Here is an 11,338-nt window from a genome sequence, read left to right on the forward strand (position 1 = left end):
GACAGCGTGACACACCAGCACCGTTACGGCGCTTTACATCATGGATACGAAGGAAGATTAAACCGCAGGCTTGACCGAGCGCAATGACTCGCCTGGATTTGTTAGGGGACGTTAGGATAAAAAAGAAGGTGCCACAAAGAGGATCAGGGATTGGAGCAGAGGGGGATAAAGGCAGGGGAGCAGATGGCCAGCATCACCAAGACACTGAAGAAGCGAGGCAAGGCACTCGTCAGCCCAGGACCGCCGCTGTCAGGGCTCTGTACAGAAATCGTTTCACTGGTGAAGAGGAACGCATGAGGAGGAAGCACAGGGATTGCAGACATGATGCCTCTTCAGCTTAGCTTGGGCTCGACCGGTTAGCTCTGGAGTGATTTGTGAAGAAGACATTTAAAGGCCTCGGCTAGCGGGGTTATGAAAGAGCTTTTCTTGCCTTAAAACTCACTTGACTTTTCCAAAAAACCTCATGGAGCGGCCAATTAACTCCACATAACTGACACGTACATGCCGTTTCCAAAAGACAGTGGATAAAGTTCTGGACCCAAAAGCACCTTTGCTTGTTTCTTTGCTTTTTTTTTTCTTCCCTGTCACTGTTAAAAGGGGAAGCACAATAAGATTATGAAAAAATAATGAGGTGAAGTAAACCGTTCCACATAATGAAGTGTGCTCATTCTCCAAGGGCAACAGGAAACCACAAGACTTACTGCAGGCCAGCCCAGCAGATGCAGGAATTGTTCCCAAGGCAGTTAAATGGAGTTACTGGTATTTACTAACGAGAGGTAATTGAGTAGGAAAAAAAGACATGCCCGCTCAGGGTGCAGTGACTTTTTTTTTTCACTCTGTTAGAAAAGCAGAGGGTTAAATGGCAGCCGACAAGGAAAGCTAACAGGAAAACAAACGAATTTTGGCTTCGCAGGCCTGAAACTCTTCAGAGATGGAAACTCATCCAAACCTTATTTTCCTTGCCAAGAGCCTCTTTCCTGAGGAGACCTGAACGCTGTGGCAGGAGAAGTCTCGGACACGAGCGTCGTTCTAGGGCATAAGAACTGAGGCACGGGGAAAGGGTCGGGGTTTTCCCAGGTCACCAGAAACCAGATGCAGAGCCAGGGCCGGGACTCAGACGCTGTGAAGTTTCTTGCACACAGGAGAGAGATAGGTAAAGAAAATTATTTCGTGTTAATGGAAACCAGAGGAAGAAAAACATCATGAGACACACAGGCACAATTGTTTCTAAGCAACTACTCTATTTTTCAAAGTTTGCATGAATTTCAGCTCCCTCCTGCTGGCAGCGCTCTGTTCTTCCTCTCTCCTTTTACTGACACGACAGAAGATGATTTTGTTGCGGAACCGAAGATGTTAATTTATTGGAGCAAATGCTTAGTTCTGGGCCCGTTCCCAGAGCTGGACTCACTTACGCCACGGGTTGATTTGCCCGTGGATACCACAACCCACAGGTGGATGGGGTGCAACGGGGCTCAAGAGAAATGCTCACGGTGTTTCTTCAGTTAGAAGACTGCTGCTTTTAAGAGGAATTTGGGGAGACAACCCGAAGCCAGTTTGGTTCCCTTGCGGTATCGTCAGTGTGCGGAAGGATGACCTCCTCTTCACCTGATGGCTTTCTGCACGTCGGCTCTCTCTTCCCAGCAGGCAGAAAGCTTTAGAACTGGAATATTGTACGTTGGCTAACGGGTTCGTCAGGCACAAATGACATTAGTGGGAAGCAGATGCTGACATCAGAACGGCCGAGATATCTGGCTCCAAGGGACGCATCTGAATTTTTCTAACTCGACGTGTCTGGTTTGCGACTGGCACCAAGAACCCACAACCCAGGGAGTCATTCCACGGCGTTGTTTGCATCAACATCATTTCCAGCCTGAACCTCTGGGATTTCACTTACGAGCTTGTGTTCAATCTGACAGCTGGAGCTGAGCAGTTGTGCACGAGTGTCACAACCAAAGGCACGGCTGAAACCGTTTTAGAGCAGGGAGGAATAAAGGAAGCGCAGTCTGATCCAGTAGCGTTACTGGTTTGATACTTGGGTCAAATATAAAATAGCTGCTTAGAATATCTTCCACGTGAAGCGTGAGTCTGTGGAGTTTCTCTGGACAGGAGGAGCTCTTCTCACACCAGTCCCTGGTTGTTGCTGTTTCCTGGGACCGCCACTGAAATTTGGTGAAAGCGTGGATCTTATCTGCTACAGCAGAGATGGGAAAAACGACTTTCCTACGTTGAGAGCGAAGTAGAAGCATTTCACAGATGTGAGACAGACGAGGATGTGAATCAAAGGTTGCAGAGAGCAGGAATTTTCTGTTCTGTGGTAGCGTGTGCTGTCCCAGGAAATGCAGACTGCCTTGGCCAACTTTCTCTTTGAAACGAGTGGAGGAAAATCCCACTCCTTTTTAAATAATCAAGATAAAATTTGATCTCTTAAAATAGACAGCACCGTAATCCTGGGACAATCCTCTTGACTAAACTTAGGCACCAAAATCTGCCCCTGAAGCTGTTCTCATGCTGTTTAAATAGTAATTGGACTACAGTAATTATTAATGAGATTAAATAGATTTTTATTTATACAAATATATATTTGAATGAATCCTCAAGGAAGATTTAAATGCCAAACATTACATTGTCCAGCAACAAGTCCTGTTGACATTAAAGAGCTCTTCCACCACCCAAAGACATCCTGTGGGAAAGGAAACCTGTAAAGATTTTTTCAAAATAAAATACAGTTGCTTTAAATGTCTTTTCTGCAAATAATGGAGAAGTATCTAACAAGATGGATGCCCCTGTCTGCTGGGCTCACCAGGACAGCAAGGCAGAGTTCGGGACTGTCCTCTGATAGGAGAGCCTTGGACTTCTGAAAACTGCAGGTTTTACTGTGATTTTACTGCGGTTCCCTTTCGTCCGCAGTTCCCAAAGCGCTGCACCCTTTTGTACGAATAAAAGTGCGGAGCAGAGTTGTAGGACCGATTTTGGAGGCCAACACCGTGGTATGTCGGCAGAGCTCAGAAGGGGGAAGGGGAAAACAAAAAGATTCAAAAGAAGAAGCATCTGACCACCACTTTCTGGATTCACCTGAAGCCAAGGTGTTTGAATTACCTGGGCCAGCGACTCTCCAAACATCCCGTTGAGTTTAGAAGGCAAATAAATGGACTAAAAGATAAAATCTGCATCGGGAGATCTGCTTTATCGTTTCAAATAAATGAACTGGGTCATTCCTCCAAAGCTAGCGTACCTCTAACTCGTGTTCAGCATTGCTGTTTGCTTGTACTTTTCGAGAAGGTGCTGGGATCCGTCCGTTATCGTTATTATTTGATGTGTTTGTGCTACAGGACCTTGCGGGATCTTGGTGCCAGCCCAGCTGCTGGGCTCGGCACACAGGCAGAACAAAAAGCCCCCGACTCACAGGTGTTCTGAAGAGACATTAAAATACAATCCCTTACCTGGTGATTTGAACCCAGGCTCTAGCAGCGGAGGATGATTTACCGCTGGTTGTGTATTTCTCTGTGGTTGAACGTCTTGCAAGCATTCGACGTTATTTTCAGAGCTGCCTACTGCTACCTGAATTCTGTTACACGTTACCTCCAGCTTTCTTCACTGGTGTGAGTTGCAGCAGTCCTGTAACCAAAGAATATTCCCCCATTAATCACATGAACTGTGAATCCTTGTTGATAGTAGAATATGAATGTTAAAATAAGAAAATAATTATTGCATTATACTTTTGATTTGCAACTCATTTAGTCAAATCTGTCACAGCAAAGGCACAAAAAGGCATTTGTCCTCCCTTAAGGACAATTACAAGGATGTATTTAAGAAGGAGACAACACTCTGGGCTTATTTAGTTGAAAAAAATTATCACTGACATCATTACAAAGGCATTTCCAAGAAAAATGGACAAATAATTAAATGCTAAGTACTTTGCAGACACTAAATAATTTAAAACCTAAACAAGGCCAGAAAACACTAGGATGCAATTAAATACCTATTTTTTAATTCAGTTTGCAGTCAGTATGCACACCAAGCAGCACTTTTTGCCGTGAGTACTCCCCCCAACTCCTTCAGTAAGGTGCCAGGAGATGAGGAGTAAAATCAGGAGCCTGGAATCGTATTTTTTTCCAGAGAAATCCTGAACCTTCCAGACCACACAAATCTTTTTTTGTATCAAGATCTGTACGTACGCAAAACTTCCTGGCCTCCAACTGCTCTGCAGGAAGAAGACCCAACCTATTTTGAACGGTGAACTGAAATTTAGAATGTGACCTCAACCGGTGAGCTAAGGGCTTGAAGGACAACAGATGCGTAGGTTACTCGCTGAAGAAAAGGGGAGCTGCTTAATTGGAAGTGAAAGGCAGGATTTATTCATTTATCCATTCTTCTATAAATAGCGATCAGTGAGGGTGCACTGGCTGTGTTTCGTGCGGCCCCTTTTTAGCTCTGTCCCTCTAGGAATAGCAGCTAATCCCAACTGCGATTAGCAGGAGCAAGGGCTGTTCTGCCTGCTCGACCGTTACTCATCCAGCGCTGTTCCTGAAGAGGAGCATTACCTCATTTTCTGTAACACCAAGAAACACTCCCGTACTTTGAACCTGGAAGGACGCTCTTCTGATTTACCAAGCACTCCTTGGTACAAGCACAAGTTTCAAAACTTGCGTGATCTGGGGTGTAAGGAGCAGAAGGATGGAAGAGGGAGAGACGGGAACGGCACCAGGCTTCCCCAGCAGCCTCCTGCCGCTGCCAACACCCGGGCTCGGATCCTACGCCCGAGCCCATGTGGTAGGAGGATTTTCCCACAGGAGGAGCAACAAGATCCCCTGACCTTCAAGACCAGCTTCTTTTTTTTTCTTCCAGATCACTCTGGCAAGACGTATCGAGATTGAGCTGCGGGACTTCTGTGAATTCGGTGACCCGCGTATCGCAGCTGCGCACAGAGTTGTCCCAGACGTTCAAACATTTTCTGTCAGACCGCCAAGGTCTCTTCGTTACAGCTACACCTTGCGACCGACCCCATTTGCCATTCCATTTTAATGACTTTTTACTCCAGCTGGTGGAAAGCTGCTTGAATGACGCGCCTGGCATGGCATGGCAAACGCAGCGGTGAGACACAGCCATCGCTTGCTCACCCTCTGGTTTTAAATTCCCCTGTGTCACGGGATGCTGAGGCCCAGCCCTGAGTCACTGGCCACGTCGTATTCCAAGCCAACTTCACGTATTTTGGGGCATTGCTCCATCTCAGCAACACCCCTCCAGATATCACAGCCATGCCCAATAAATTTGGTTTAATCCTGTGCGGTGGGTGTTCTCCTGGTGCCATCCTGAAGAGGATGCGCAGTTCTTCCTCTCCTCCGCTCCGCCGGCGCCCTCTGCCTGAGTGCTGCAGGAATTCAAACGCAATGAAAATCGCTTTTAAAATGCTCCTCATCTCTTGGGGTTTTCCCCAGAAGCTGCACGTTGGGGCTATTTATGTTTAAATGTTTATTTACTCTAAGCTGCTCCACTCTTCTTCAATTCCAGGGCTTTAATTAAAACTGATAATTAAATTATAGTGATATGGGGTGTCAATGCTTTTCAAGTTTTTTTTTCTTAAACAAAACAAATGAAAATAAAGATTTTTACAACTTTAAATTAAAATAAAAGATGCATATGTAGCCACCAGTTTTGTGAAAACACCTTGGAATGCATACAAAATTTCTGCTAACTAACAGGCAACTTAATCACCTCAGCAGCAATGAAAAGCTTGGGTTTTCACTTAATTTTTTTAAGCTGTTCAGCTAAAAAATGAAATTTTGAACGTGATGATGTCATACACGATCTCATGTTGTTATTCTGAGAGGCGTTGGCAAAGCAAACATTTCCCATGGCTCACCTCGCACGTTGGGTCCGTTTCCCGGGGCTCTCTTATCTGCCAATTTAAAAATAGAAACACAATCGCGTTAACATTTGGGGTTACCTGCAGTCCGCGTGCTTCGTATCCAAGTTATAACTCTGAATGCAAAATATTTTTTTGTTCTAATGTCTTTTAAACTCAATTACCCTAGTCAGACTGCGAAGGCTACACAAATGTTTTCATTCTAAATTACTTACAGCGGCCACAGGCAGTGAGGAAGCGGATCGCTGGAGTATGCTGCCAAACACATAGAATCATAGAATCACAGACTGGTTTGGGTTGGAAGGGACCTTCAAAGGCCATCCAGCCCAACCCCCCTGCCAGAAGCAGGGACATCTCCAACCAGATCAGGTTGCTCAGAGCCCCGGCCAACCTGGCCTGGGATGTTTCCAGGGATGGGCATCCACCGCCTCTCTGGGCAACCTGTTCCAGTGTTCTACAACCCTCATTGTAAAAAATTTTTTCCTAATATACAATCTGAATCTACCTCCCTCTGTGTTAAAGCCATTACCCTTTGTCCTATCACAACAGGCCCTCTGAACAGCCTCTCCCCATCTTTCCGGCAGCCCCCTTTGGGCACTGGGAGGCTGCCCTAACGTCTGCCTGGAGCCTCCTCTTCTCCAGGCTGAGCAGCCCCAGCTCTCTCAGCCTGGCCTCACAGCAGAGCTGCTCCAGCCCTTTTATCATCTTCGTGGCCTCCTCTGGACCTTCTCCAACTGGTCCATGTCCTTCTTGTGTTGGGGGCTCCAGAACTGGACACAGTACTCCAGGTGGGGTCTCACCAGAGCGGAGTAGAGGGGCAGAATCCCCTCCCTCGACCTGCTGGCCACGCTCCTCTTGATGCAGCCCAGGATGCCGTTGGCCTTCTGGGCACAAGGGCGCATTGCCGGCTCACGTTGAGCTTCTCATCCACCAGCACTCCCAAGTCCTTCTCCTCAGGGCTGCTCTCCATCCATTCCCCGCCCAGCCTGGATTTGTGCCTGGGATTGCCCCGACCCAGGTGCAGGACCTTGCACTTGGCCTGGTTGAACTTCATGAGGTTGGCATGGGCCCACCTCTCCAGCCTGTCCAGGTCCCTCTGGATGGCATCCCTCCCTTCCAGCGTGTCGACGGCACCACACAACCTGGTGTCATCGGCCAACTTGCTGAGGGTGCACTCTACCCCACTGTCCATGTCGCCGACAAAGATGCTGAACAGGGCCGGGCCCAGCACGGACCCCTGAGGGACGCCACTCGTGACCGGTCTCCACATGGACCGTGAGCCATTAACCACCACTCTCTGAGTGCGGCCATCCAGCCAACTCCTTATCCACCGAGTGGTCCGTCCATCACACCCATGTCTCTCCAGTTTAGAGAGAAGGATGTCGTGCGGGACAGTGTCAAAAGCTTTGCACAAGTCCAGGTAGATGATGTCAGTTGCTCGTCCCTTGTCCACTGATGCTGTTACCCTGTCATAGAAGGCCACCAAATTGGTCAGGCACGATCTGCCCTTGGTGAAGCCATGTTGGCTGTCACCAACCACCTCCTTGCACACAGAACGATTTTACATATAAAGGGGAACATTCTTTACGACTATTTCCAGCCGTGCTTTCAGCGGTTAAAAATAACATACGTGGGCTGGCGAGATGCTTCAACTCTTGTGCTAAACAAGAGACACGGTGCATTTTCTAAGCTATCGTAAAAAGCAAGGTATGTTTTTAACAAGAAGTCCACTTTGCAGTTTACGCAGAAGCCTTGCATCCCGAACAAGTGTTTCTCTAAGGCAGATGGAGGGGACACGGCGCCGGTTTCCAACTGGTTTCCCTTTGCTGCATTTTGGGATTCAGGGTGTTTTTAACCGTTTCTGACACTTGCCCAGCGCCTACAAACAAATGCACAAACTCCAGTTGTGTTCACAATTAATGTCTCCAGTGCCTCCTTCCCATCCCCTGATTATTTTTCATGCCACAGCGGCACATAGCAGAACTGTGTGCTTTAGAGGAGATTTAGTCTCATTAAAACGCTCTCAGAAGTTTTTTTTTTTTTAATATACTGACGTATTTACCCAGAAGTCGGTGCCGTTTAAGTAGCTGGACGTCTCGCCGGGAAGTCTCTCGATCTCACTCCGAAAACAAAGCAAAATGCAAACAGATGTGTTACTTGTCAGAATGATCCTGCAGTGCAAAGCAGACAAAGCCACCAATCTGTCACAGAACTTCAGCCACCAGAAATGGAAGAGATTCATTAATCAAGGGTGGGATTCGCTCTGCCCTTCTAAACCGCAAAGGCGCATTAGTTTAGCGCAGCTGTACGTCACTGTAACCCGATGTCAGGTAATTCTCATCCCTGCTTTTCATGCTCTTCTGTCCTTAATGCCCAGTCTAGGAAGAAAAAAGGAACGAAACATTTTTTTTTTGCTACCCAAACCAAAAGATGAAGCTCTGTTTACCCAACTCACGTAAAACTCACTGTTTTTCTAACCCGCTGATATCTCAGTAGACTTGTCTTTCACTGCAGCGCGTTTGGCTGTGAACGATTTATGCGCCTGACCCTGCAAAACGTCACATCGATGGTGAAACACGGGCCTAAGCGAGCTCAGCCTTTCCACACAGCTTTCTGCGCACGTTCCCCCTGACCGAGAGGCAGGCTTCGACACTGCTCCACATCAGAATGCTTCCTAGGTAAGAATTTAAGTAATCTAAACTACATTTTGATCCCACCTAGCTCGTTTTAAGAGCAGTCAGCTTTATAAGCATACACAATTGTTTTTTTCCACACTATTTTCCCTCCATGTTTATTGTATTTAAAGATTTTTCATAGCAAACATTTGCTCTTCAATTCCGTTTCTCATTTATGAAATGTTAACGATAAAGAATTTCCTGTTGGGAAACGCTTCGGTGCACTCTAGATAATACAGCTTTTGTTTGATGTCGCAGCCTTGAGTTCTGAGGAAGAGAAACCAGCATGAAAATAGCAACGAGCACAAATATAGAAACACCAGCAGCGAAGCCTCTGTGTGCTGGCAAAACCAAAGGTGGTGAACTGATGTGCGTGATTGTTCCCCGAGCAACTGCAAAGAGATGTCATGCAGCAAACTGCCTACACACTTAAACAAAAATGTAAAACGTTCCGCATTTTTTAGCTTCCTATTTTTGGTCCACAAAGCATCGATTTCCTGGATGTAGGATAGGAAATAACTGTTGTGATTTGAACATTAAGAGCAGTATCACCTCCGCACAGCCTTCACGGCAGCTTTCTTTAGGGCTGGTTAAGCGTCTCGGATTTTAAAATACATGTAGCTTTGCATTTTGGTCTTTACTTGCGTGCTGTCCTGAGTTACCGCGCCAAGTCGATGCCAAACCAACGTAATCTCATAAAGTCCACAAACAGTCCGCTTGCGCTGACTGCATTTCCCCTATTGCAACGTTTATGGCTTTCCAGGGCCAAGGGAGAGTACAAAAATACCTGCTCATTTCAGGGTAAGGATGTTTTTTCCTTTCAACGACAATAAACGCTGAAACGTCCCAGCTGCCTGGTGGCAGAAAGGACAGCAGCCAAGAGACGTTTGCTCGTACGTGATGTGTGTGTTGCGGAGGGTCCGGGTCGTCCTCACCACATCACTCCAGCACTCAAACTACGACCAAACCCAAACGCTTTGGGTTAGTCCGCGTGCTCGGACTAAGGGAAGTATTTTAAGATTGTTGCCTCCTGTCTTATTTTGGAGACACAGCTGCATCTTTCCTCTGTCCAGGCCAAGTTTGTAGGAACAGTGAACAGACGCTCAGGCACCTGCTTTTCTTGATACCAAGCAAAAAGACTGCGCTCCCTTTCGTCTTGAGTGTGTTGGTGTTACTTACGGACACGAGGCAACTTTGGGAAAACAGAGCCTTGTCTTAGCCCTAATGTATGTAGGTATTCCTCTAACATCCATCTTTATAGCAATTACAGGTTTTTAAAAGCCAAACTTTCCCAGCTCACTTCATGGGGATATTTCTCAGCACTTGACTGCAACTGCTTTTTGCATACAGTGGCTGGGATTTCTAAACCTCATCCCACTTACTCGCTAGAAAGGTAAAACATTGCGGCTTGTAAGGAGAGAAAATATGAGTTATGTTCAGCTCAATGTAGCTGGGGAAGGTCTGACACTTCGGAACAGCTGCGTTACGCTACGGTGCGGAGAAACTGCACCTCTCGTCTCCGCACACAAACTTCCATGGTCTGCACGGTGTGAATGCCTCCAGGAACGCTTTCATAAATATTACTTACAGACTGGCTGCTGCCTCAAAAGGAAAAGATTTCCTGGACAACCCTCTTTCTCTGATCTTTATTTTTCCTATAAAATAGAAAAATCCTAAGCGCTGTCCCTAAGTCCGGAATGTATGCTGATGTCTATTAAATATAAATCAAGCAGAACAGAAGATGAACTGTAAGCACGGAAGAGTTCCTCTGTGTCAGCTTTTACGAAAGGGTACTTACAAGATTTGCAAATAGCTTTCACTTGCCACCAACACCTGCTCACCGTTTATCTGGATAAAACACGCACGGTAGGTGATTCCATTTTTATGACCATAACAGCCCTTCTCCAAAATTGTCACACGCAGCAGCAGTAATAGCAGCAGAATAAATAGCAGAGAGTCCCGCTCTTCTAAAGGCTGGCAAAACAGACAGCAGCTCCAGCCACGCGAGTTATCCCCTGAAGGTCAACCGCTGCGCTCCCGCCCTGACGAGGAGAGATGCGGAGGGGGAGCAGCGAAAACCCCCGAACCCTGGCACTGCTGCGGGTCTTTTTAAGAGATTAATTCTTACAAATTTTGTTTGGTTTTGGAAGCCAAGCTGGCTGGCTGGCATAGGGCGTGGACCTCAAAAACCCGCCTGGCTGAATAACCGGGGTTCGGGGCCAGGGTTTGTCCACGGGACGCGGCCAGGCACCGGCCCCGCTTCACCTCGCCCAGGCCGAGACCTTCCCAGAGCTGGGTCCCAGCTGGCTTGGTGGGTTCTACTGGTGGTAAACTCCTGGTCAGAAAGAATCGCCCTGATTATTTGATTCCGCACAATAAGGAAATTCTATTTTAATGCATCTTTTTAACCTGCTGTTTGCGGGAAAAAACAAACCTGGCGGCGAGGGTGCCGAAGGGAGGGATCTGCCTTCGTCAGGCCGTGGCGTTGTGGGAGGGTGCCCCGCAGCGGGGACAGAGGTCTGGCGCACAGGGAGGGCACGGAGCAGGGTTTGGTGCCCCGGCACTGGGGGCAGAGGAGGGGCTGGGGGCAGCGCACGGCCCGGGACAGAGGCGGGCCCGGCGCCCGCCGAGGGCAGCGGGCGGAGGGCCTAGTCTTTCCCCCTCCCAGGCCGTTTCCACGCCCTGCCCAGCTCGGGCCCCGCTCAGGCCCTTAGGGAGGGCGGAGGGACCAGGCCCGGGCGGGTACCGCCTCCCCCCGCGGCCGTGTCCGGCCGACGCCGCCGCTTCCCGCGGCCCCGGA

General features: G+C 47.9%; 1 long non-coding RNA gene across 3 annotated transcripts; it reads right to left on the reverse strand.

Annotated features, from left to right (window-relative positions):
- Positions 1-1,216: 1,216 nt before the first annotated feature.
- On the reverse strand, positions 1,217-11,329 carry LOC147597271 (uncharacterized). Of its 3 annotated transcripts, none has more exons than XR_015261241.1 (6): positions 10,973-11,329; positions 8,021-8,241; positions 5,861-5,896; positions 4,814-5,368; positions 3,441-3,615; positions 1,217-2,680 (listed from the first exon to the last, which is right to left on the reverse strand). It is a non-coding gene; the product is annotated as an uncharacterized LOC147597271 (long non-coding RNA). The 3 variants fall into 3 exon arrangements; XR_015261240.1 differs by lacking the exons at positions 8,021-8,241; positions 10,973-11,329 and adding exons at positions 7,494-7,742; positions 7,926-7,986; XR_015261239.1 differs by lacking the exons at positions 8,021-8,241; positions 10,973-11,329 and adding an exon at positions 7,494-7,897.
- Positions 11,330-11,338: the final 9 nt, after the last annotated feature.

This window comes from Chlamydotis macqueenii, chromosome 28 (assembly GCF_036417535.1).
Source record: "Chlamydotis macqueenii isolate bChlMac1 chromosome 28, bChlMac1.mat, whole genome shotgun sequence".
NCBI classification, from domain to species: domain Eukaryota; kingdom Metazoa; phylum Chordata; class Aves; order Otidiformes; family Otididae; genus Chlamydotis; species Chlamydotis macqueenii.